We start from the raw sequence: 23,266 nt of genomic DNA on the forward strand, positions 1-23,266 counted from the left end.
TTCTGAAGAGATGCATATATTACTAGACTTATGTACATCACAGGTGTCAGTAATACCTATTTTTTTTAATAAGAACAATGAACCTCTTAATTGGACTGTTTTTCCTCTCTATCCTTTTTTTTTTTTTTTTGTTTATAATCATGCACTTATGGTGAGCTATTTATATATTAAATTCTGTGTAAAATATAGGGGGACACAAATCTGTTTAACATCACTGGCACAAAACTGTTTAATATCACTGGCACATAATTCAGGACACAGACCGAGAGAAATCATCAAACTGATAACATTTCATCAACAGAAGTCACTACTCTGTCCAAATATTTCCAAGCCTTGAAACTCAACCCCACAGTGCCTTTCCAGTAGAGATCCAAGCCCCAAAAAACATCCCTAGGTTTTGCAGAGACACATGATCCTCACAGCCAACAAATACATGCTGTTTAGGGCCAAGCAGTGGTGGAATCAAATCATAGACTCAAATGGCCCTTAGAGAAACGGCATTGCTAGCAACCCTCTTTCTTGCACACCAGTGACAATCCAGGACCAGTATTTCTACTGACCTCTGTGTCAGTACTGACGCAAAAGATGCACAACCCATTAAGGTACAAGGCCTGTTACATATAGGGTTTTGTCCTCAGACACCATGAATCCAAACCATTATATATTTATACACACATGGGCATGCACAGACATGTATTCACCTACCTATATCTCCTGTACTAAACAAAGTGTGTCAAGATTCCTGTTCACTTCCAGTTTTATTCTGTTCTTGATTTAATCTATAGTTGGACCATACAGGCAACAATCAGTGCAACAAATTCATAAGCAAAAGAGAAATTCACACCACACTTTTCTAAAAAATCAGACACTGTTGTAATGGTCATGTAAGTCTTTTAATATAATGTGCTTTTATATAAGCACATTTTCCTTAATATCTCTGGTGGTCTGGGGTGTGCCCAGAACGTGGTACCGGTATACAGCTATCATTTTTATCTACAGCATTTGGAATGATAACAAAAATGCAAGCATGCTTTTCCTTCATTGTAGGCATACAGATGGTAGGTGGTAGAGGATAACCAGATTACAAGAAAGGATCCTCACACTATTGATTCTCCCACAAACACTTATTACCAACTGCAATGTCTTCTACCACAAATATTCCCTTTGATGTCAGCAAGAAAGATGAGATGCAAAGGCTGCAGGAATGTGTATGCCCACTACTGTCTTAATTATAAACTTGTCTGACTACAAACAAATGAAAAATAAATTGTTTGTATGCCCTAGCCAAACTCCTAAAGCTACAAAGTGAGCATTCCATTATTTGTTATACTGCCATGAATGTAAATGCCTGCAGTATTAAGAACTGTATACATTTAGACAACAAAGTATTTGGCATGAATTTTATTGTTTTATATATATGTATGTGATCTGAAACAGAAGCAGAAGAAAGATTCATGTATATGAGAAAGTACTACTATCCTTTGGAAAATATTTTGCATGTGATGTACTACAGTCATAGAGAAGGTATCCTGATGACACCTCAAACTGATATTGCAATAAGCAAATAAACCAGAAGAATTATCATATGATTCTATCATAATTTAATTCACCAAATGTAAGATAATGGATATTATCACTGAATACAAAACAAAAACGCTAAGAATGAGACTGATGTTAACTGCATGAAATGCAAAAATTTCAGCTATTTCTCAGGAGCTAAGCAAGCCAAAATTTACAGTATTATTTAGAGATTCGTGCTCTCCATACTTACACTAAAAGTTGTATTTTGTAGTTCAGTATTTCTGTACTTTGAAATATACCATAAAAATAGAGAAAACACAATGTATATTTTCATTTTTGAATAGCAAATAAAACACTTATTCAAATATATATATGTAATCCTGGTAATAAACTTGGACTTATTGTTATTTCTGTTTTCACCATACGAAGAAATACCACGTGAAAATTTTCTTACATGGAATTGCTCTGAAAGACATTTCAGTACAAAGGTCAATCTACAAACAGTATCTTCTTCTCTGCCCTAGATTATACCTTCACACTTCCTATCAGCTTCTACTTTACAACTAAGTTGTTTTGTTTTGTTTATAATCTTACCCCAAGTTGCAGAATAATTTTCTGGGAGTCCTGCAGATGATGTAATAGGAAACTTCTCTTCAGATACTTTGTTCCTGCATGTTGAATGAAGATTCTGATGAGGAAGAGCTTTTTCAGTTCAGAACTGTCGTTCTGCTGCTGTAGATTTCACACAGACAGGGGAGCTACATCCAGGCACTGAAAAAAAATAAAATTTCACCATGCATAAACATGGAAATATGTATCAACTGAATCAGCAAATGTCTATAAGGGTTTTCTTCTTCCTGCTTTTGTGTTAGCCATAAAAAGGATACCTGTGCGCTGCATTTATATCTCAAATATATGAAGAGATAAGTACAAAATGCAAATCTAAGAATGAAAGTTTTACAGAAACACCCATTTTTAAAAACTGAATGTATCAGAGTGTAGGCAGGAAAGCACAAAACGTTCTCCAGCGCACACATTTGAACTGTGCAAGGGAAGCAATTCTCAAACAGCTCCCTGTACAAAGATTTTATTCTTTTTGTGTCCTTTTTATCATCACACTGCTAGATATTTCTCTATCTTAATCCATTAGCTTCGTGATCGCACTGCTCAGAATGACAGCCTTTGTCAGGAGGCTGCCCTGCACCACTGAGGAAAATGCAACAGATCAATCAGTGCGCACATGTATTTCAAACTGCTCTCTATACAGTGAGGCAAACTGTAAAAGAAAAGAAGTTATCTGCATTGTAAAGCAGGACAGCAGAATTGTTTTGAACTGTATGCCCCACGCATTTCAGCGACGTGAAAAGGATAGACACCTGCTTTTTGACTTACAAGTCACGTAGTCTGAGAAATAACAGTAAATCTGATCTGATGAATTGTCCAGCATAGGAGTAACATAACCATTTCTCAGACATGCCATGGATTATTTCTTACAGGGCTGTTTTCCAGCATGGAGAGCAGCTGTGTTTCAGACAGTGCCAGTACCTCGCTCGGTAACCATGCAGTCCGTAAATTCAGACTGGAGATATCCTAAGGACGCAGCGTTCAGGAAGCCAGAGATGGAATCAACATCACAGGCTTGAATCTAGCTCCAGATAAAACTAATTAACGGCTGAAGAATGATCATGCTTTTTAACGAGAGAAAGGCCTCCTCCACAAGGCTACTATCTAGGTAAAAATCCAAAATCCATTCTGCAGTTTGCCAGAGAGGGGCCAAGCCTTGCGTGCTGTGGGAGACTCATCCCCATCTGCAGTGTGTATGTGGAAACTCATCATCTCAGATGATTCAAACCTTGCAGAGAAAGGAATTCCTGTCCCACTGCTCACACAGATGCATGTGGACAACTGAGGGACCCACATATATTTGATAAAATTAAATGCATTCTTATATTTAAATTATATGTTTAAAATATAAAATATTAAATTTAATGGTACCTACACATAATACAGAAACATATAACTTTCTATAGAAACATACTTTTCTATAGAAACTAGATGCTGCTATTCTTGCCACGCAATTTATATAGTGGCAGGGTGACTAATTTCAATTCATATTTCCAAATTTGTGTCCCTGAGTATTACTGTATACCTCAACTACTGTGCCAAGAAGATAAGCACATAACAGCAGCTACCATTTTAGAAATTTAGACATAGTTCATGATTTGAAAAAATCCTCATTAGATGAATATTTGCCTTACAAAAGTTTTAACTAAACAGAAAAGCATCAGACCCTTGATCTTATAAGTGTTGCTTAATTTTATAATGAAACAAACTTCATGGTATTTGGTATTGTTCTTAAAGACCTGTCTCCTGCAGTTATGCAATTACAAAACACGGCAATTTTTAAGGCTAAATATATCTCTAACCCTCACTGTTATGGGTACATGCTTAAACCATGCATCTCAGCCACTCAAAAACCATCCAGCAAATTAAAAGAAATGTTAACATCTTACAGCATTTAAACTATGTCATGATTTTTGAATCCGACCTGAAATCAGTAAAGCTACATTGTTAACCCAGGAACCTAATGTGAAGACCAAGACGAGGCCAGGCAATAGTGCCAGGTCCTGTTAGTGCTTCCAGCAGATGGTCAGCAAAAATACCCATATAGTTTAGGCACGCAGGGCGAGAACAGCATCTTTGTCTTGCAGCCTCTAACCCTCTCTTGGCTACAACAATCACATGGACCTGCATGTGAGAGGCCCAGCAATGCCCCGATAGGCCTCCTGTCACTCCTCAGCTTGCTCAACTAGAGGCCTCCTGAGGTCCCTCCATGCCTGAAGGATCCTGTCATCATTTTGTGTTGCTCATTACCACTGCCCACCTGGCATCTTTTCTGGAGTTAACCTCTACCGAGGAGATTTCAATTGCTCTATTCACTCCTTAGAGCTCCTGCACTGACACTCCAAATGAGAGTCTTATCTGACACCGCTGCATTTTTTCTGGAGAGAACTATTCTTTCAGGCACTTGAATCCCAAAGTATTTCAGCAAACGCTCTGAAATCCATGAGTTGATTCTGAACTGTAGTTGTTACTATCTAATGAGTAATCCTACAGCATCAAGATGCAAAACAGAGAAGGAACAAAATACCTGTAAAATGTTTTGCCTCATCACAATCCAACTTAGTTCTGGTCGTTTTTCCCTATCTTTTCAAGAAATACTATCCTATACAATCATTTCCTGTAGAGGTCAAATCAGCTGCTAAAACTACTGGTTTAAATGTATTACCATTATTTTTTCCTGCATGCATTCTACATTTTCAGCTCCCAGAGCACACTGCTTTGCAGGCAGGCAGGCAGCTTCCACACAACAGAAAATCACAGCATATGAACAGCAAGACCTATTAAATAGATCGCTACACAAGTACCTGTTTGCATGACTATTATAATACAGAGACTGAAAATGCAAATATGACAATATACAAACAAGCTGGGAACGAAGACTGTTGAGCTGCAACCACCTGACATTCGAAAATGCTCTGGTTTGGCTCTTACCTAAAGATCTGGGTAGATCTTGATTCATAGCTTATTATTGAAGTCTAAACATAGTGCAGAGTGGAACTCAAAAAAAAAAAAAGTCAGAATACCCAACTCCTACTACAAAATACAAAATCCAAGCAGGCTACCCCTAAGTATTTCTAAACACAGTAAGCTCAAACCTGCTGTACTTTTATTAGAAGACACCTTCCAAACTCAAATGATTTTCATCAGTTCCTGGACTGCTTTTGTTTTGTTTCTTTTTCTTTGTCTATCTGTGCCCCAGCTTCATTTTGCTAATGTGTATATTTTTCCCTAAGAAAAAAATCAAGTGGACAAAACAGGTTTCTACCTTTGGCACCAAGATGCTACTGAGCTCCATAAACTATTAAGAAGTCCCGAACAAGTCTCCCAAGGCTCACTTAGAAAAAAATACAGAAACACAAGTCTAAGCTAGACAGAGTGCCTGCTTCTTACATTTATGGAAGCCTGCCTCAGAAGAAAAACTCTTTATTATGTATAAGGTACAGACCATCTGCACTGGGCTCCAAGAGCCAGATTCAAAAAAGTTGGAGGGAGGCCGTGTTCCCAGCTGTATTCACAGTCAGTGAGGATCCTGAGACCAAGGAGCTGCCTGTAAGCAGGAGAGCCGGTGGATTGGGATGAGGAATGATGTACAAGACCTGTCATTGTAAAGGGTGCAAAAAATGTTGTTGCGTACACAGTGTGCATGGGGGAAAAGGGTACATGGAGCAGAGAAACACGAACAAAGAAAACATGGCCAAGACAAAAAGATCAGCTCATAAAAAGTTTTCTAGAAGATCTCTCTCCCTGTTACTGGTTACTGTGGTGGGAGGTAAGAAAGGATGATATTATTATACTGGTTGTAACACAGAGCGCTGAACCCTTAACAAAAGAGGTAAGAATGGCAATGGCGGTAGACTGGTAGCAATGGAGAATTTGGGGAGGCTTTCTTTTTTACTTTTAAAGAACTCAATACATCTTTCTAGTTTAGTCCTATAAATTTTCTTAATGCTCTTGACAACTCTCCTCACTTCTGCCACAAAACACATCCCTATTAACTATTTGCTACTATGCGTGCCATAAAGGTTAATAACATTTCATTTCTGAAAAGGAAAAAAATAACCATTTTATGTTTTCAATTTTAACCACTGAAACTTGAGTCACATTTAACCCTCGCACCAAAAAGTAACAGCTTCTAACTTCAAGCAGTCTGCCATGCATGTATGTTTTCGCATTTCAATAAACAGGTAAGAGAGAGTTACGTTGAATATAAATGAATGGTGACTAGGCAAACATGAATAAACCTTTGTAAGCGACTGTTGCTGATTCTGACAGAAAGCAAAACTGTTTAAGTCCCTATTCAAGCCAAAATCATCACAAGTGTTTGTCCTGTTACATAAAAATGTGTTGGCTTTTTAAACACTGCAAATGAAACTATGGTTTCACCAATATCCCTGGCTAAAACATTGTTCATCCCTCTGGGGACAGAATTTCACTTAGAATTTGAGTCTCTGTACGGATTGATCCTGTAAATACTTGCACGTGAAAGAAGGGACACTGACATTTGTGCTGTGGTGAATCTTAGATGTGGTCACACATCTAAGTCACTTTTCCCAGTGGTATGCTCCTCCTAGCTGCTGGAGATTATGGCTCTCCATGCTGAATCAGCAAGCGCAGACCGATGCATGCTCCAGCAGCATAAAGCCATGAATTTTGCAGGGTTTCAGCTGAACCTGTGGGTTTTGCAACGAGGCAGCTAAGGTGTGGGCTCATACTCCCTTCTGCAAATTCTGCTGAGGAAGCACTAATCCCTAGTGAAAGGGTGGAGTAGGGAGTCTAGGTCAGGAACAACTTAAACCACTTCAAGGTTTGCCAGAGCCTGTCTGTCAGCACCCCAGCTTTGCTCCTGTAAAGAATCCTATCGACATCAAAGGGACTGTGTGCACTGGTGCAATTACTGACATCCGCGTTTGCAGAGGAGACCGAAGCCCAACTAAAACACGGATTTTTTTAAAATGTGTGCTATGACATCACTTTCACTTTACTAAAACATTACACATTTGCTAGGAGAAATTACTGCTCATTTATTTAAAATATGGTCAATGCTGCATGCATATACCAACATCCACACAAAACTTCCTAACTGTATTCATACAAATCGATGCTAATCTGTATAGACCAGCATAAATTAAGACAAAACCTTGCTATAAAAATGCCTTTATACCCACATATCTAGGAATACGCTTATGCCTAAACAGGAATTTTAAGTTGTTTCCCAGATTGTTCCTGTATCCAATGCAACCTGTTTATTTTGACCTCAGTTCTTAGAAACTGTTGATGCCACGGTAGAAATATGCTGTGTGTTCCAACCGGCAACAAACAGTCCTAATGACAGAATACTCCATCTGTGCTGCCAGCGTGTACAGCCTCATATAGCTTGTATATGCTCCGAGCATGAATACTCGAAGCACAGAGAGAGCAGGAATGTAAACAGCACCATAGCTCATGTTGCAATGTGCGTTCTGACATAACAAAACTAGCCAAAATAGGCCTTTCTAGAGAGTCCTAAATTAGCTACTCTACATCAATATAACCCAAATGCACCAGCAGCACTTTTAAGCAACCCTCCCTATTCTGATTTTATTAAGTACAGGCTTCTTAGTTTTTAAATGTTTCAAAATACAAAGTCAAGAAAGCTGACTTAAAATTATCCAGTGCTATCAAAAGGTAAGAGTTAAAGTGTGCAGAACATATGGCTCTATTTACTGCAGGAACAAACTGAATTCAAGGGAATTTTCCACCAACCTTGTACTCTGGAAAAGGTATATTACACAAAAATGCATGTGGGGATCCTTTAATTTTTCTTGCATCTTCTCATCTTATATGATGCAGCTGTGGAGCAATACCCACTGGTATTGGTAGCATGAAAGGGTGATCCTTTTCTTTTACCAAGGTCTGGTACCAATTACCATGGATTTAGAGGCACTATATAAAAGACAGTGCTGATTTGTTTCTAAATTTGTATCTTGATTAAACTGTCAGACTATAGCACAAAAGCAGAGCTTACCTGACTTTAAAATGCTACTACAATAAATTATCCAAGAAGTGCAGTACAATTTTAAAACCTTATGAACAGATCAATACTACACTATGTTTAAATTTTAAATTTTGGTCATGCCAAATCAAATAGAATAGAAGCAGCATTTTATATTCAAACTGTAAACTCAGTATGTTCCAAATAAAAGCTGTATGTGAGAGAGACTGTGAAGCAGGATTTTAAAAATCAGCAAGTTGGCCAAGAGAGTAACAACTGCATTACTATTTTCAAAATGATTTCAAAATGTATTTTGGAAAAAAAAAAAAAAAAAAAGAAAAAAAAAAGGCAGAACTAATTTCTTAGGAACTCAGATGTAAACCTCCATGGGTTGGAATAGTGTTGTTCAGGATTTACCCCTGTAAACAGAGCAGAATTTGGTCTCATCCTGTTAAAGCTAAGTCATTTCACCCAAAAGTGCTTCAATGATACTGAATATCTTTTAACTATCTAGAATTTCAACATCTAGGATTAGTGCTGTAAACATGCATAGTGATTGTGGTCTAATGAAAGAAAAAGTCAACATAAACATGGTGAAGCAAAAGCAAGATCAGCCATGCAGAACTTCCAAAAAGTACTTTAGGAATTAAACTACTGTTATTAAAGCTACTGTTATTAAAGCTTTATAGTATACTAAACCATTCTGTATAACGTAAATATTACCCAAAACTAGCTATTAGTTTTCAATCATGATTAGAAGACCTCACTTTCCCTAAAGCTCCTGCTTCCACCACCCCCCCCCCGTTATTTTACTGTGTTCTAACAGAACTTTTTGTACTTACTTTTACACAGCCTCTGTGTAAGAAAACAGCTATTCTACCTCAATTAATTGGCAAGCACCCTTCCAGAGAGGGAATATATGATAAAAGTATTACACTGTGAAGATCACGCATATTTTTATACCCTCAAAAGAGGGTAATTGATCCTCCCCTCTCCCCAGTTTCAAATGTGGAATTTGGCTGCTATGGGTTCTTTCCCACACAAATCGAGCCTTAGCTCTTTTGAATTGAAACAATATGGGATGATTATTGTGGGAAATTTTTTACCGTTACTGTAATTTAAAACTTTCTGTACCCAATTTTGCACTTTCTATAAATCAAAAAACCATTTCACTTAGGGCTACAATTAAACAGAGGAAATCAAAGACTAACTTCTAAGCAAGTCTTGCTATTAATCATAGGATGAACTAGTAGTACAACTACTTTTACTGCAGTTTCTTTCTGCCTGAGAAATACATTTTAATCTAAAGCTTGAACTCTTCAGAAGAGCCTGTCACATAAGAGACAAATTAAATAAAGGTATAGTAAATGGTACAGCACTGCATGCTATTTAAGACGTAGGAAAAAAAAACAAAGCATGCTGACTTCTGTAGTAACTCCAAAAAAATCACTAGTGACAATATAATCAATCAAGGTTATTTATGGAAGCCTCTCTCACCTTCTGACACAACAGAAGCCTGCTAAAAAGTATAGCTTCGTCAATGTTTGCCCTAATGCAATGCTACTGGAGAGACAACTACTTAGGGTCTGATGCTGCAATTACAGAGGTTATTGTACTTTTTCCTTCACCACAAGAAGCCATGGAGTCATGTCTTTTACTTTATGTCTCTGAACACAAGAATATATTTTTATCCTTTCTAAAGAATAATTTACAAGAGCAATTGATTTCAACATCAAAATTTAAATATAAATTATAATTTTCAAATGCAAAAATTAAACACTGGGGAAAATATTCTACTCTGTGGAATATGTAAATGTAGGGCTTCTATTTTTTCAAACTTGAAGCCAAAAAGATAATTTTTTATTTCCTAAAAAGAAAAAATGCATCCTGATTTCATATTTCATTTTGTCTAGCACTCTTAAATCACAGACAAACGTTTCACAAAGCCACCTTGATTTTTTTCCCCATGTCTCTCTTTCCAAAAAAATTAATGTCTTTACTGTTTGAGTATCTTCAGTGCCCAGATATCTCTGGGGAGAGGTTTAATGCCGTAACAGACAAAATCCCTCATGATGCTACTCCTTGCAAAGTCCTTGTAAGTCACCACATTATCTGCAGCAGTATATCATCGTAAGACTAAAAAATAAAAGCAATTTTTCACAAAATATACACTCAAAATAAAAGTTGACTTCTAGTTAAACACATTTTGTATTGTGTGCATCCCATGCTAAAGAGGAACCCTTTTACTGATTGTGAGGTAGAATTAAAATGTATCCTGTAAAAATTCCTATATTTTTAAATCAGATACAAAGAAAGTAGCTGTGAAGAGTTTGGGGAGGTATTGGAAAGGCTTCTTACCAAAATAAAATCCTTCCCAGCACTAAATTAATATTCAAATGTTGAGCTTCAATGAAGTACTGATAGAAAAGTTGTCACCTTTGAGAAGAATTACATCAAAGTAAGTAAATGACTTACAGAGACCACAGATTGAAACCCTTTTACTGTTGATTTTCTCCCCAGCTAAGATTTCTTTCTAATGTACTTGCAGAACTCATTAACTCTGACAATAAGCTCCTGGAGCAATCAACATCTCTGTTCCTCAAAAAGTGCATTCAAAACACATCAGATGGCCTGCGATACAGTGAGTACCCAGGTCTTTGCTTCACTGTGGTGAAACTTGCTCATCATTTTAAGCATACCATTTGCCTAACTGAAGGAAAAGGGAACTTCTAATTCTGTCTTCCTTTCTGATCTGAGCATCAGGCAAAGGCAGGCACTGACTACAGAGGAGATGCACAACCCCAAAACAATTACAGCAGCCATAATAGCCTTGCCTACCAGTAATTTTGGGAAGATTGGATATGTGAATTGACATAAAGAGTAAAGAAAGGAGAGAAGAAAGAAAGGAGAGAAGAAAGAAAGGAGAGAAGAAAGAAAGGAGAGAAGAAAGAAAGGAGAGAAGAAAGAAAGGAGAGAAGAAAGAAAGGAGAGAAGAAAGAAAGGAGAGAAGAAAGAAAGGAGAGAAGAAAGAAAGGAGAGAAGAAAGAAAGGAGAGAAGAAAGAAAGGAGAGAAAGAAAGAAGGAGAGAAGAAAGAAAGGAGAGAAGAAAGAAAGGAGAGAAGAAAGAAAGGAGAGAAGAAAGAAAGGAGAGAAGAAAGAAAGGAGAGAAGAAAGAAAGGGGAGAAGAAAGAAAGGAGAGAAGAAAGAAAGGAGAGAAGAAAGAAAGGAGAGAAGAAAGAAAGGAGATAAGAAAGAAAGGAGAGAAGAAAGAAAGGAGAGAAGAAAGAAAGGAGAGAAGAAAGAAAGGAGAGAAGAAAGAAAGGAGAGAAGAAAGAAAGGAGAGAAGAAAGAAAGGAGAGAAGAAAGAAAGGAGAGAAGAAAGAAAGGAGAGAGAAAGAAAGGAGAGAAGAAAGAAAGGAGAGAAGAAAGAAAGGAGAGAAGAAAGAAAGGAGAGAAGAAAGAAAGGAGAGAAGAAAGAAAGGAGAGAAGAAAGAAAGGAGAGAAGAAAGAAAGGAGAGAAGAAAGAAAGGAGAGAAGAAAGAAAGGAGAGAAGAAAGAAAGGAGAGAAGAAAGAAAGGAGAGAAGAAAGAAAGGAGAGAAGAAAGAAAGGAGAGAAGAAAGAAAGGAGAGAGAAGAAAGAAAGGAGAGAAGAAAGAAAGGAGAGAAGAAAGAAAGGAGAGAAGAAAGAAAGGAGAGAAGAAAGAAAGGAGAGAAGAAAGAAAGGAGAGAAGAAAGAAAGGAGAGAAGAAAGGAGAGAAAGGGTGGTGGAAAAAAAAAGTTTAAAAATTTCGTGTGAACAGCACAAACAAACTGGAGCGCTTGCAGAGGATTACTAGGGAACATTTCAGAAAACTCTGGCTATAAGTACTTTGAGCCAGAAGTCAAAATACAGGAGACTGTTTTTTATACCCTCCTTACCAGCTGCAGATGGAAGAAGAGGGGAAGCAGTGGTAGGAGAGGGAGAGGACAAACAAGCTCTACAGTCTGGGAAATGCGATGATAATTCTGCTGAAGATCTCCACCAGACTACCAGTGGGTGCAGAAGTAGGTCCTATACATCCATATACATCTGCAGTAGGTCCATATACATCTGCAGGATGTGATTGTCTCAGACACACTTATTAGAAACGTAGAGGAAAAGATCCATTTTTACAGTACTGATTAAAACAGAGTTGGCCTTCTGCAGCGACTGAAGCAGCACAGCTTTAGCTGGCTTGAAGCTGTCCACGTGGCAGAACCAGCGCAGCTCCCTGCACTCCGTCCAGTTGCCATCTGGTTCCCAACACTGTGCATCGTGTGTGTCCAGGGCACTCCCAGGTGTAGCAGTGCCTTGATGAGAATGAAAATTTAGGCAGAGTGATTGAGAAAGCCTGCTCACTTGAGCTGAGAGTCATTTGCTACACAACGCCAATACAGCAGAAGCTAGGGACGCTTAGTCTTCTGTAAACTAAACACTCACAGTACCAACAGAGCAGAAGTTGCAGTAAAAAATAAATCCTAAACTACACTGAGGTAAGCAGTAGGATAAAAATAACGGAATTATTAGAGAAGAACAGTCAGCAAATAGAAGATTTAAAATATATGTTATTATTTTTAAAAAAGTTTCCTCCCAGTTTGCTGTTCTGTAGGGAGCACATAAAATGTTATAATTTGTAAGTTTTCACTTCCATGATTTTTTTTTTAGCAGTCTGTAAGGTTATTTTTCCGTTTTGTTTTGACTTAAACAAAACCAACAACAACAACAAAATGACCTAATTAATTTCTCCATACAATCTTAAGATGTGCTAGATTTTAATTACTTGTACAGCAGAATCCTAAACTGGAAAGCCAGGCCATTTCACAGCATCTTCCTATGAGCTGTTCTGATCAGACTGAGGCTTGGATTTGGGGTATTTCTATGCAGATTTCTGTGCACGTTACAACCTCTCCTACTACTTACAAACGCATAAAACAGAGCAATTAACATACAAGACAGTGGTGATGAGAAAAATGCCGTGACAAGTAAGTGCAGCACATAACCTTCCACTTTGGTAAAGAAGACTACTGAATTTTGGGAGGCAGAGGAGTCTCCTCCTGAAGTCTCCATTCAAAGGAGTGGAGGACTCGAACAGCAGCTGCAGCGCAGACCAAGACTAGAGATGCAGCCTCGTGCAAAGCAGTATTTAACCCCTCAAATTCTGTAAGCACCGCCTTTCAAAAACAGGGCACAACTTAGCCCCTCTCAATCTGGTATTCTCCACGCTTATGTCATACTTGGTATATTCAGACTTCAGCCACCATTTCTCAAGAAGAAATCTTGTGCTCAATGTCAGAGTTATCTTCAACTTACAAGTGGAGGTGCTTAGCCAGAGGAAGCTTGAAGAGGCTCTCACTGTTGGACCCAAGACAGTGTAAAAGCATCTCCCAACTTCTTACCCATTCTCACCCATTCTTCCAGACAAGGGCACTACAACTCACATGTATTAATATTTCAAGCAGCCTAGTTTCTAGACCACAACATATTTAAGAAACGTATTTTACAAAATAAGCAATACTACATATAGAAGAGTAAATAGAGAATCTCTGGGCACTGCAGCTTCTGTTGATCATAAACATAAAGTTAACCCCATTGAAATCAATGGCACAACAAAAATTGTTCTTTGTGCTTTCTCCCAGTGGCTTCTCCAGAAATATTGCACAGCTTTATTTGTTCTTTATGTTATGTACTGTGAACTATCTGAAGTTGTCTTGAGTGGGACTTCAATACTATGCTGGCCTTGAACTAATCATCTGCAAAAAGTTGAAATTCAAACTGCAAAGAATGGCTTTACTTTTTTTAAACTGCTATTAGAAGTAATAGCCACTAGAAAGCAATGTAAGATGTAGCCATTGATCACCTGGATAAAACTTCATTATGAACATTTTTCAAAAATACGCATACAGAGCTGAAACAAACTCTGCAAGTGCACTGCCAAAGTAATTTTCCAGCTTGATCTCTCAATGCTAATTGAATTGTGAGACTTTCTATTTGTTCCTCCGCTATCTGCACCGTTAGGCCTGAATTTTCACACATTTTCACTGATCTTCAGAACGCTTGCTAGTGCTTCTTCCTGAACCCTTAATTAATCTGTATTTTGGGTTAGATGGCATCTCAGGAGGAAGAGAGATGACAACCAAAGTTACAAAATTCAGGAATTTGATACTCACTACCTCACCTCCTTCTCCATGTGAATTTTGGTGCACCACCACAGAGGTATGTGCCCTTTAATATATTCAGCTTAGCAGGTTTCAAAAGCTAAAAGGACTATAGCAATTATTTTGACAATAATGGAATTGTAGCGCTTCTGTGTCCAACCCAGAACCTTATATAGGTGCAAGGCAGCCATATCCAACCAACAGTATAAATAAATCTATTTGGGGAAGAGAATTATGTGCACACCAAGTCCCTTCTAACTTGCTAAAATTGTGAGGTGTGGGCTGCAATGGCACAGACTGATGAAATATTCACCAGCAAATACATGCCTGTACATACATTATCTTCTATATGCCTGAAAATTTCTTCATGAAGTTAAAGCTGATTTTTTTTTTTTAAAAAATCCTTTGATGAGACAAAGTAGCTCAGCCACCTTCTGTGGTCACTCAATTGGTTTGCTCTTAGTAACAGGTACAACCACCTTTCAATTTGCTTTTCTTCCCCACATCAGGCCTTTTTCTGTACTCAGGAAAAAACCCTAGACCACCGCGTTCTCTTTTGGCTGTATCTGCAGTCAAGTGCTATTCCTTATCTGGTTGCCTTCAGCTGCACTAAGTCTTGACTCCTGTAAGCACTTTGGGGCAAGAAACACAAGCACTTGATGGCTACTGTTTTTATCCTGTTAAATAGACCGCCTGAGAGCACTTTGTGTTATACAGAAGAAAGTAAACACCACTCTAGATAACTACTAAATAACATCTTAAATGTGTACACCTGAATATTGTATGTTCAACTTCAGTTTTATTTACACCAAGTAAGAGAGCATCCATACAAAAACACACCAGTCTCATAGGTTAAACAGACATATATTGTAGAGCAGGTTATATTTTAAATGAAATAATTTTACAAATACATTCAGAAGGCACCAAGGAGACAGTAGAAATAATTGTTTTAGTATCATTTAAAATGTAAATGTCATGTAATATGTAATTTAAATGTAAATCTGCACCTTAAACCTTCAATCCATCAATGTAAATCTCCAGTTAAGAAACAAAATTTCCATGCGATTGTGTTAATTCCTCCTTCTATAATAATTATAGAATGAGAAATGTATAACCTTCCATTAAAAAACTGGTATCTTCATAACAGACTGAATTGGAAAACTATTTAAAAAAAAAGTTACTAATAAAAGTAGATTTTAAAATGTAAATGGTTTTTTCCTACATCCAAGCAACAGAGAAACACCATATTTCACACTGCATTAAAAATAAAAACAAAACCCATGATGAACCCTTGCAGCAGAATTTCTATGTGCATGCCCCTTGGGTTTCTTACAGAGTTTCCATCCATTTTGAGATAACATGATCAATTCCTTCCCATGAATCCTGAAATTTATAAATGCACATTGGAGGAGGGACAATACCAATTTTGTGTCCCTTAAAATAGGAAAGCAAGACTTTGACACTCCTCAGTTTAAACTAGACAAAGAAAGAAGGAAAAAAGCTAACTGCATAAGTCTACAAGGTCATGCAGAATTTAGCATTCTTTAAATGTACTTTAAGAGTCATTCAAGTTCAGGCTTCCTGTATCAGGTTTTTAAATTAGTGTTACTTTGGTGTAAGAGTAAAATCCAAAACTCTGATATCTGTGGGAGACTTTCCACTGACTCAAAACTGAACAGACTTATTTTGTTTCCTATAGACAAATAAGACAATAAATCTCATCTGCCAAAGGTAACAAAAATAATCATGAGAACAGTTTTCTTTCTTAAAAAAATGAAACAACAACACACCAACAAAAACCCTGCCACCAGATGCAAAAATAAATATTAAAAAACCAGAATGACTTATCAAAGAGTACATTGTTTTTTTCAAAATAATGCTTTTTGGATATAGAAATGTAGAAGTAAATACACTACAGTTGTTTGTGTATGAGTAGCAAAACAAATACAGTGAGCAGAAAAAAACAGAACAAAATCTCTTGAATATAATCAAATAGCTTTCCTACCCTTCTGCATACTGAATTCCAACAACAATCAAGACCAATTCTGAAAAGACTGAGAATGCATTTAAAAATGTATGCCAAAGCTTTGTGCTTTTCCTGAACTGAAAAAAGTAACTGCCCATATACCGTAAATATTTGTGACTTTATCACATCTTACAGATGAAAACATAAATGAATACTTCTATGTTTTTATCTTCCAGCCAAAGTCCCTTCTATCACCTTGCCTATTGCAATTCCGTAATACTAGTTACTGTGAACAATATTTTAGAAAAAATAATATAACTCATATCAAAAATATCGGTATTAAGTGTATCTCCTATAGAAGAAAAAAAAAAAAAGACATTTCTCTCTGATGAATTTAACTTAGGTGTGAAGTATCTTGGCCTTTATCATGACTGTAAATCACAAAAACACTACCATATCTTTCTCTAAGCTACTCCACATCACACACACACACCCTTAGCCGACATTAATATACAGACTTGATGGTGCTGCTTCTGGTTTTCTAGTCTCTAGATAAACTGTGTCCTTTCCATTTCGGAAATTACCTAAGACAAGGAGAAATAAAATAAAGAAAAATAAAGAAAACAAGGCCACTTTTAAATAATTCATTTTTCCAGTTTTGCATTCTAAAAATATTTGTGTTTATAAAAGCACGTGAACTCTTATTATTAAAATTGAAGATGTGTTCTCCTTTTGGAAATGTCCACTTACATTGACAAAAGAATTTCAGGAGCTGACTGAATGCCACTGTAAACTTATCTGCATGCAGGTATCTGAATACATGGGCAACATGCTGAGTATACATCAGCAAAATATCAGTGAGCAATTCAGACACAATCAGTCAATGACTATAGAATATGATTTAATTAATATTTAAAAAGGTATAATGGTTATTATAGTAACAAATTCATTTTTTGTTAGCTCCTCTTCCTTCCCCTTTGCAAAATCTTTAATGAGCATCTGAAGCAATTTATTTTTCTATTTTTGCTTTAACAAGTTTAACAAGAAGGGCAAATCACTTTAAAACTCCAGAGAAACTGGACAGGAGCTAAACATTTTCCTTGGCAGGTAAGAGGACATGACAGTAGAGGTAAATTTAAACTTACAGATATAAAAATAAATTAGTACATTGCCACCTTAAACCTACACACCCCTTTAAAAACACTGCCTTAACTTAAATAATGCAAAAGGTAATATAACTACACACCTAACATGAAGTCAATATTAATTCTTCTTTCATTCATATAACTCTCATTTGGTGCATCAGTGAGAAGCAGCTCTTTGGAGGCTCTTCCTGCCTGCCGCCCCCCCCCCCCCCCCTTTTTTTTTTAAATTAAAAAAAAATCATCTGTGCTTTGACATGTATCTGAGTATTGTTCCTGGACAATTTTTATAAGAGTTTTGAAAAGTTTTATGAAAGACCCAGAAAACCACTGCAGCAGTCAGATCATTATTGCTAACTATTATGTATATAGGCTTAATCCAAATCCCGTTTGAAGTTGATGGAAAAACCCCCATCGCCTTCAGAGGCCTTTGGATCAGACCCTTTGTTTCCAGAGGTACGGCATAGCAAATTTCAAACGCATGCAAGAGGGAAGAGCACGCAACAACGGCTAACACTAATCTTCCATGAAAAAAAGAAGACCGTTCTTACAAAGGGCAACTTAGAATGATGAGAGCTTACATTTGATGGTATGTATTTCTAAAATCCAGGCTGCAAAGGGCCCAATTCTGGGTGTTTTATTCCTGCACATACACCTAGGAATTGAGGCATCATAAACAGAACTATGTTCAATTTTAGAGATCACACAGCAAATTTTCATGAAAACCTGATAGTACTGGGATCACTACGAGATTTAAAGTATTCCACATGAATGCAGTGATAGCTGTGGACATATTTCTGCAGCATTCTTCGGAAAATAAGAAACTGGTTCGCTTGCTAGTGGTAAGTTACAGGCCAGATTTACTATGGATCCCCCCGAAACACACATACTATGTTAGTGAATATCCAAGTAGAGAGAGATTGATCCCAAATCCATCAAACTCAACCAAATTCACCCAGGCATGGGGTTAAATGCATAAACAAGTACAGATTTACACAGTCGGTATGGTTTACAGTAGTATAAACTTAGGACTTGCAAAAGTGTGTGTGCACTTGAAAAAATCTACCCCGCCATTTTACATGTACTGGGATCACTCTCCTCATGAACATCTATTGTGCTAGCTACAGTGATTTCTACTTTCTGTCTTCTGGCTGCCATCCTAATTCTAGCTAGCTGCACACATACTGAATAAACGAATACCTATCTTCGCAAAAATCAAATGCATTGTGTGACTATGCACACTATATGAACACATAGCTATGATGAAACATGTTCTACAATGTGTCTTATTTTGACAAAGACATGCAATCATATTTCTAAATTTATTTTGTTTTCAGCCTGGTACAGGCTCTACAAACCAAAATTAAAACCGTATCACAGTATTGCTTTGTTATATATATTAAACCCCCACAATAACAACCATTGCAGGGGGAGAAGGAGAGAGTGCTGATTACCTGCACCTGTTTCAAGCTGAGAACAACTGATGCAGTTAGCAGGAAAAATGCCTAATTAGAGAGCATTTCCATTTTCTTGAGGGAAGGTGTCGCGATCACAGGCCTGCCTGTGCCAGGAGCACCCGTGTGCACAGGAGACCCTGAGCACTGCTGCACAGGGTGGAGGACCCTGCCGAGGTTTGTTACGCCATAGGAATATGCCTCACATGGAACCAGGGCCAAATGCAGTGAAGCCAGGCTGTCTGCAAGGGAGCTGCTGAAACACTTTGTGGATGTGAATTACACACACACATATATACACACACACAAAAAATATATCAAAAGAAATCTGGATGAAACAAGGCATTTCTTTCACTTCTCCTTTTATTTCTCTTTTGCTGCTATGAAACATTTAGGAATACTTGGCACACACCAGGAGAAGGCAGTGCCGTACCAACGCATCTGTACAAAATATGATCCAGCCTTATGTTACCTCCTATATTCAATGAAGACAACAACTCAGGACTGCACCTACATTTGAAAGCGGGAACTCCTGCTCCATTCCCTTTCTTCACTCCACCTCCTCCTTTCTCCCTCCCATCTGCGCACAATACAATCTCCCTTAACCTGATCCAAACCTTGCAGTCTTCACCCAGGCAAAATTCCAATTCATTTCAGAAATTTTAGCCTGAATAAAGATGCCCCACATCCAATTTAGTATCTCTGGAAGTAACCAACACATCGTAATCTATCAACTTGTGTAAAACCTTGTGGGCTGTGCTCAGTCTATTGCAAGCTGCTCTCTCCCTTTCACGTAACTGTGCTCTCTGTAGAGCACTTTGTCTTACAGGCCTAGAAGATACGCACCTCTCTCCTGTGTTCCCTGCTTCGCCTGCGTTAGTATCATCTGGGAATAGCCATCCTTTTAGTCAAGAGAGCTTAAGAATATAATGCTCATTTACCACCAACACCTTAAACACCCTTTTGGAGGCTAAAAATCCATCTGGAGGAAGAGGGAGGGGGGGGGAGATTTTGGAGCAAAACCAGCTTCCTCCTGTAACAGTGCATCTTAAATTATTTTCACCATCTTTCACTGTATTATTAACTGAAAATATGCTATAAATCACCTATAAAAATCACCTATAAAATCACCTATAAAATTCTTCAAATTTGGGAACTATTGCCTATGGTTTTAATTTTTCATTCCATACACCAAACTTTTTTTTTTAAAAAAAAAAAAAACAGAACACTTGGCAGTTCAACACAAAACACTTTCAAAATGCAAATACTTTAGCTCACATGCATAATTCCTGAAGTCATTCATCTGAGGGGCTGAACATTTCTATCAGAAGATATATTTCACGTTCTATACTAAAATAATTTTAAATTCAAAAAACAGAATTCCCCTAATTAAACTAATGAACAGATTTTAATCCCTCTTCTTTAATTAACATACACATGTTCTTTATGCACTGCTACGTCCATATTCAGCACGCTTAAAGAAATTCTCAAAGTGAAACAACCCAGTAATAAGTCAGTTCTGCTTCTTTTACTTTCACAGTAACCATTTCTGGCAAGCCACCACAAAATAATGAACTAATACATCAGAAGCTATTTTATATTCCTTGAAGTGCTACCACTCAGCAACAAAACAACCCCAGCAAGTGTTACAACCTAAGAAAAAAATCCTCTTTAGATATACAGCATCATTAGGGGCAATATCATTGAGTACTCTGAAATTTCTCAGTGAACAGTGTTTAGGAGTTTCTGATTTTATAACAAGTACTACAAGTTAAAAACCTTGACTAATACCCAATTTGCATTGTCCTGTGGAGCTACTACAGGCCTCTAAAAGGTACTTTGAAGAAATTAATTTTAGTTCAGCTATCACCAAGCCATACGTTCCTAAATTTCTTTCTTAATCTGCACAGTTCACCAAAACATTCTCTACTTGGAGCTTGATCAGCCAATAAATACTACTTTACTGCTTAAAGTTATGAGTTGTTTTTTGGTTTATGTTGCCATAAAACAGCTCAAATGCAATGCCAATACAGAGACAGTTTTGATATAACACTGTCAGTGGCCTGAATTTCTGCACAGGCCACTAGGTATTTTCTAGTTATTGGGGGGGGTTGGGGGGGGGGAAGGGGGTCATCTGGATTTGTTTTCTTATTTACTTAACTTCGTGGATATAAATAAAATTAAAGGAAAAGATTCAAATATTTTATGTAAGTGTTCAGATTTTTAAGTGTAGAGGAAAGCATTCTGTTTTACAAATACATATAAAAGGACTAGATTTCTCATAGAGGGTCTTTAAAATATATTTTTTCTAGCTACTTTAATTTGCACATGCACTTGTCTAAATAAAGCATACAGAGTTAAGTATTACAGGTCTGCCAATTTCAGAGTAGTTATAAATCTTAAACGTGCAACCCTCTGCCAGATTGTACCTAACTCAGAACATACATAACCGTATGCTACTTTGCTCTATAAATGGCATTATTCAAATATTGAAGCAATATACTTAAATAAATTCCTTCGTTAACACCCGAAAAGCAAGAGAAAGAGAGTGGGAGTGAGTGTGAGCATGTGCCCATGCGCGCACACAGGAGATAAAGGAGAAAATACACTTACGACACTTACGGACCTTTAAAGGCTATCCAAAATAGTACTTTAAAAACAAATGATAAAAATGGCAATTATAAACTCATCCTGAACGATTCCAGGTACTACAAGAATTTAAATACGAACCCTGGAAATCTTCACGTCCAAATTCACGTTGCTAAGACAGTCAGGAAAGGCAATTGCAACGAGCTACAGTTACTGAAGATCATCACATAGTTACCTCAGGAATATTAGTCAAGTAGGGTGAGCGTGTACACTGATGCACAGGCGTAGGAGTTGCAAAAAAACCCACGGCCGTGTTACCAGCTGCGCTGTAACTGCCCTGCAGTAACTGTAACTGCTCTTTAACAACGCTGCAAGCACGCTGAAATATAAAATAGATGTAAAAAAAAACTTGCACCGCCCAACTTTGTTTGTATCTTTCCTTGAGCTTCCTTCTATTAAAAAAGAAAAAAAAAAAAAAGAGGTGGGGGGGGAGAATTGCCATTGAAGCACGAAGCTACATTGCAATCAATGAAGGCGCGACTGGCACAAGTCCTAGAACATTTGCATTCAGAAATAAAAGCTGTGATCGACCTTTGTCTGCGCAGAAAACGAAGCTTCGCCGGCTTTCGACAGCCGAGCGAAGGGAGGGGCCGGCTTGGCAGGGAGGGCGAATAACCCCCACCGAAAATAAATAAATAAATAAATCCCAAACCCACCGGGGGCAGGGAGCCCCGGGGGCGTCGAGCCCCGCGTCCCTCCGGCAGGCGGCTGGAGGCGAGGGGCAGCGCGGTGCACGCCGACTTTCCCAAACTTGCTGCTGCCGCCCCGCGAGGCTCGGGCAGGGGGCAGCCCAGGGCCGGCTCCGGCTTCACCTCGCAGGGAAGGGGAGGCAGCCAGGCAGGAGGGCAGGCGGCGAGCCGGCGGCTCCCCCCGGGCACACGCAGGCCTGCGAGGAAGAGCAGGCGGTCCTTACCTCGGCGGCTCCTCCGCACGCTGCCCCTGCCACAAGTGCCCCTGCTGCCAGCTCCCTGCGACAACAATGGGAGGCTGCGAGGGGTGGCATGGAGGGGAAAGGAAGGGAGAGAGGAGGGAGAAGGGGAGGGAGGGAGAAGGGGAGGGAGGGGAAAGAGAGAAGCGTGTTAAGCTTGTCTGGTAGTTAACAAGTCTTGAATGAAGAATGTTAGCAAACAGACAAACAGCATGTCTGATGCATGCTAATAGTCCTGGCTTCACCGCTGACACTATGAATAATTCAGCAGAGAGGAAGGAGGAAAGGAGGAAAAAAAAAAAAAAAAAGCACCCTCCACCCTGCCTTCACGCTTTCAAACGTCTGCAGAGAAAACGAGAATAAAAGTATGCCGCAACTCTCCCCTTTCAACCCACAGCTACGGAAATATTCCGAAAAAAAAGGCCGGCTAGGCACCACCACTCTCGCCAGGGCTGCCTCTCAGAGATCTGCGACTCCTATTTTTGTTGGCTATTAATTTCCCCCCCCTCCCTCTTTACCGCCTATTTTACTTCTTTTGTCTAGGAGCTGGCACCTGTCCCAGAGACGGCATTTTACTGCACATCCCCTCTTCTCTCCTCAGCAGGGAGAGGCTCGCAGGGACGAGGCAGCCTTTGTACCCCCCGTCTCCACAGCAGCCCCCCCCCCACGTTTCTATTTCAGATTGCAAGGGGCTTGGAGGGACATCAGCCGCCCTATTTCATGTGGTAGAGATACCTAAAGCCACTAAAAATATATTCGTACCAAAGAGAAAGAGAAAGCCAGAGAACTAGCGGCTTGTTCTGTAGGCAGCGCGGTGCACTGATGCCCGGGGAGGGG

General features: G+C 38.5%; 1 long non-coding RNA gene across 11 annotated transcripts in view; it reads right to left on the reverse strand.

Moving 5' to 3' along the window:
* Window positions 1-23,266, reverse strand: part of LOC121073548 — a 131,550-nt gene that overhangs the window by 84,413 nt on the left and 23,871 nt on the right. For 5 of the 11 annotated variants that reach the window (XR_005821795.1, XR_005821793.1, XR_005821791.1 and 2 more), the window contains 2 exons: window positions 21,677-21,820; window positions 706-2,292 (listed from right to left, as the gene is read on the reverse strand). This is a non-coding gene — a long non-coding RNA (uncharacterized LOC121073548). The remainder of the gene's footprint in view (window positions 1-705; window positions 2,293-21,676; window positions 21,821-23,266) is intronic. The other 6 variants (XR_005821781.1, XR_005821792.1, XR_005821796.1 and 3 more) reach the window with 4 other exon arrangements.

The sequence above is a fragment of the Cygnus olor genome, chromosome 1 (genome assembly GCF_009769625.2).
Source record: "Cygnus olor isolate bCygOlo1 chromosome 1, bCygOlo1.pri.v2, whole genome shotgun sequence".
NCBI classification, from domain to species: Eukaryota; Metazoa; Chordata; class Aves; order Anseriformes; family Anatidae; genus Cygnus; species Cygnus olor.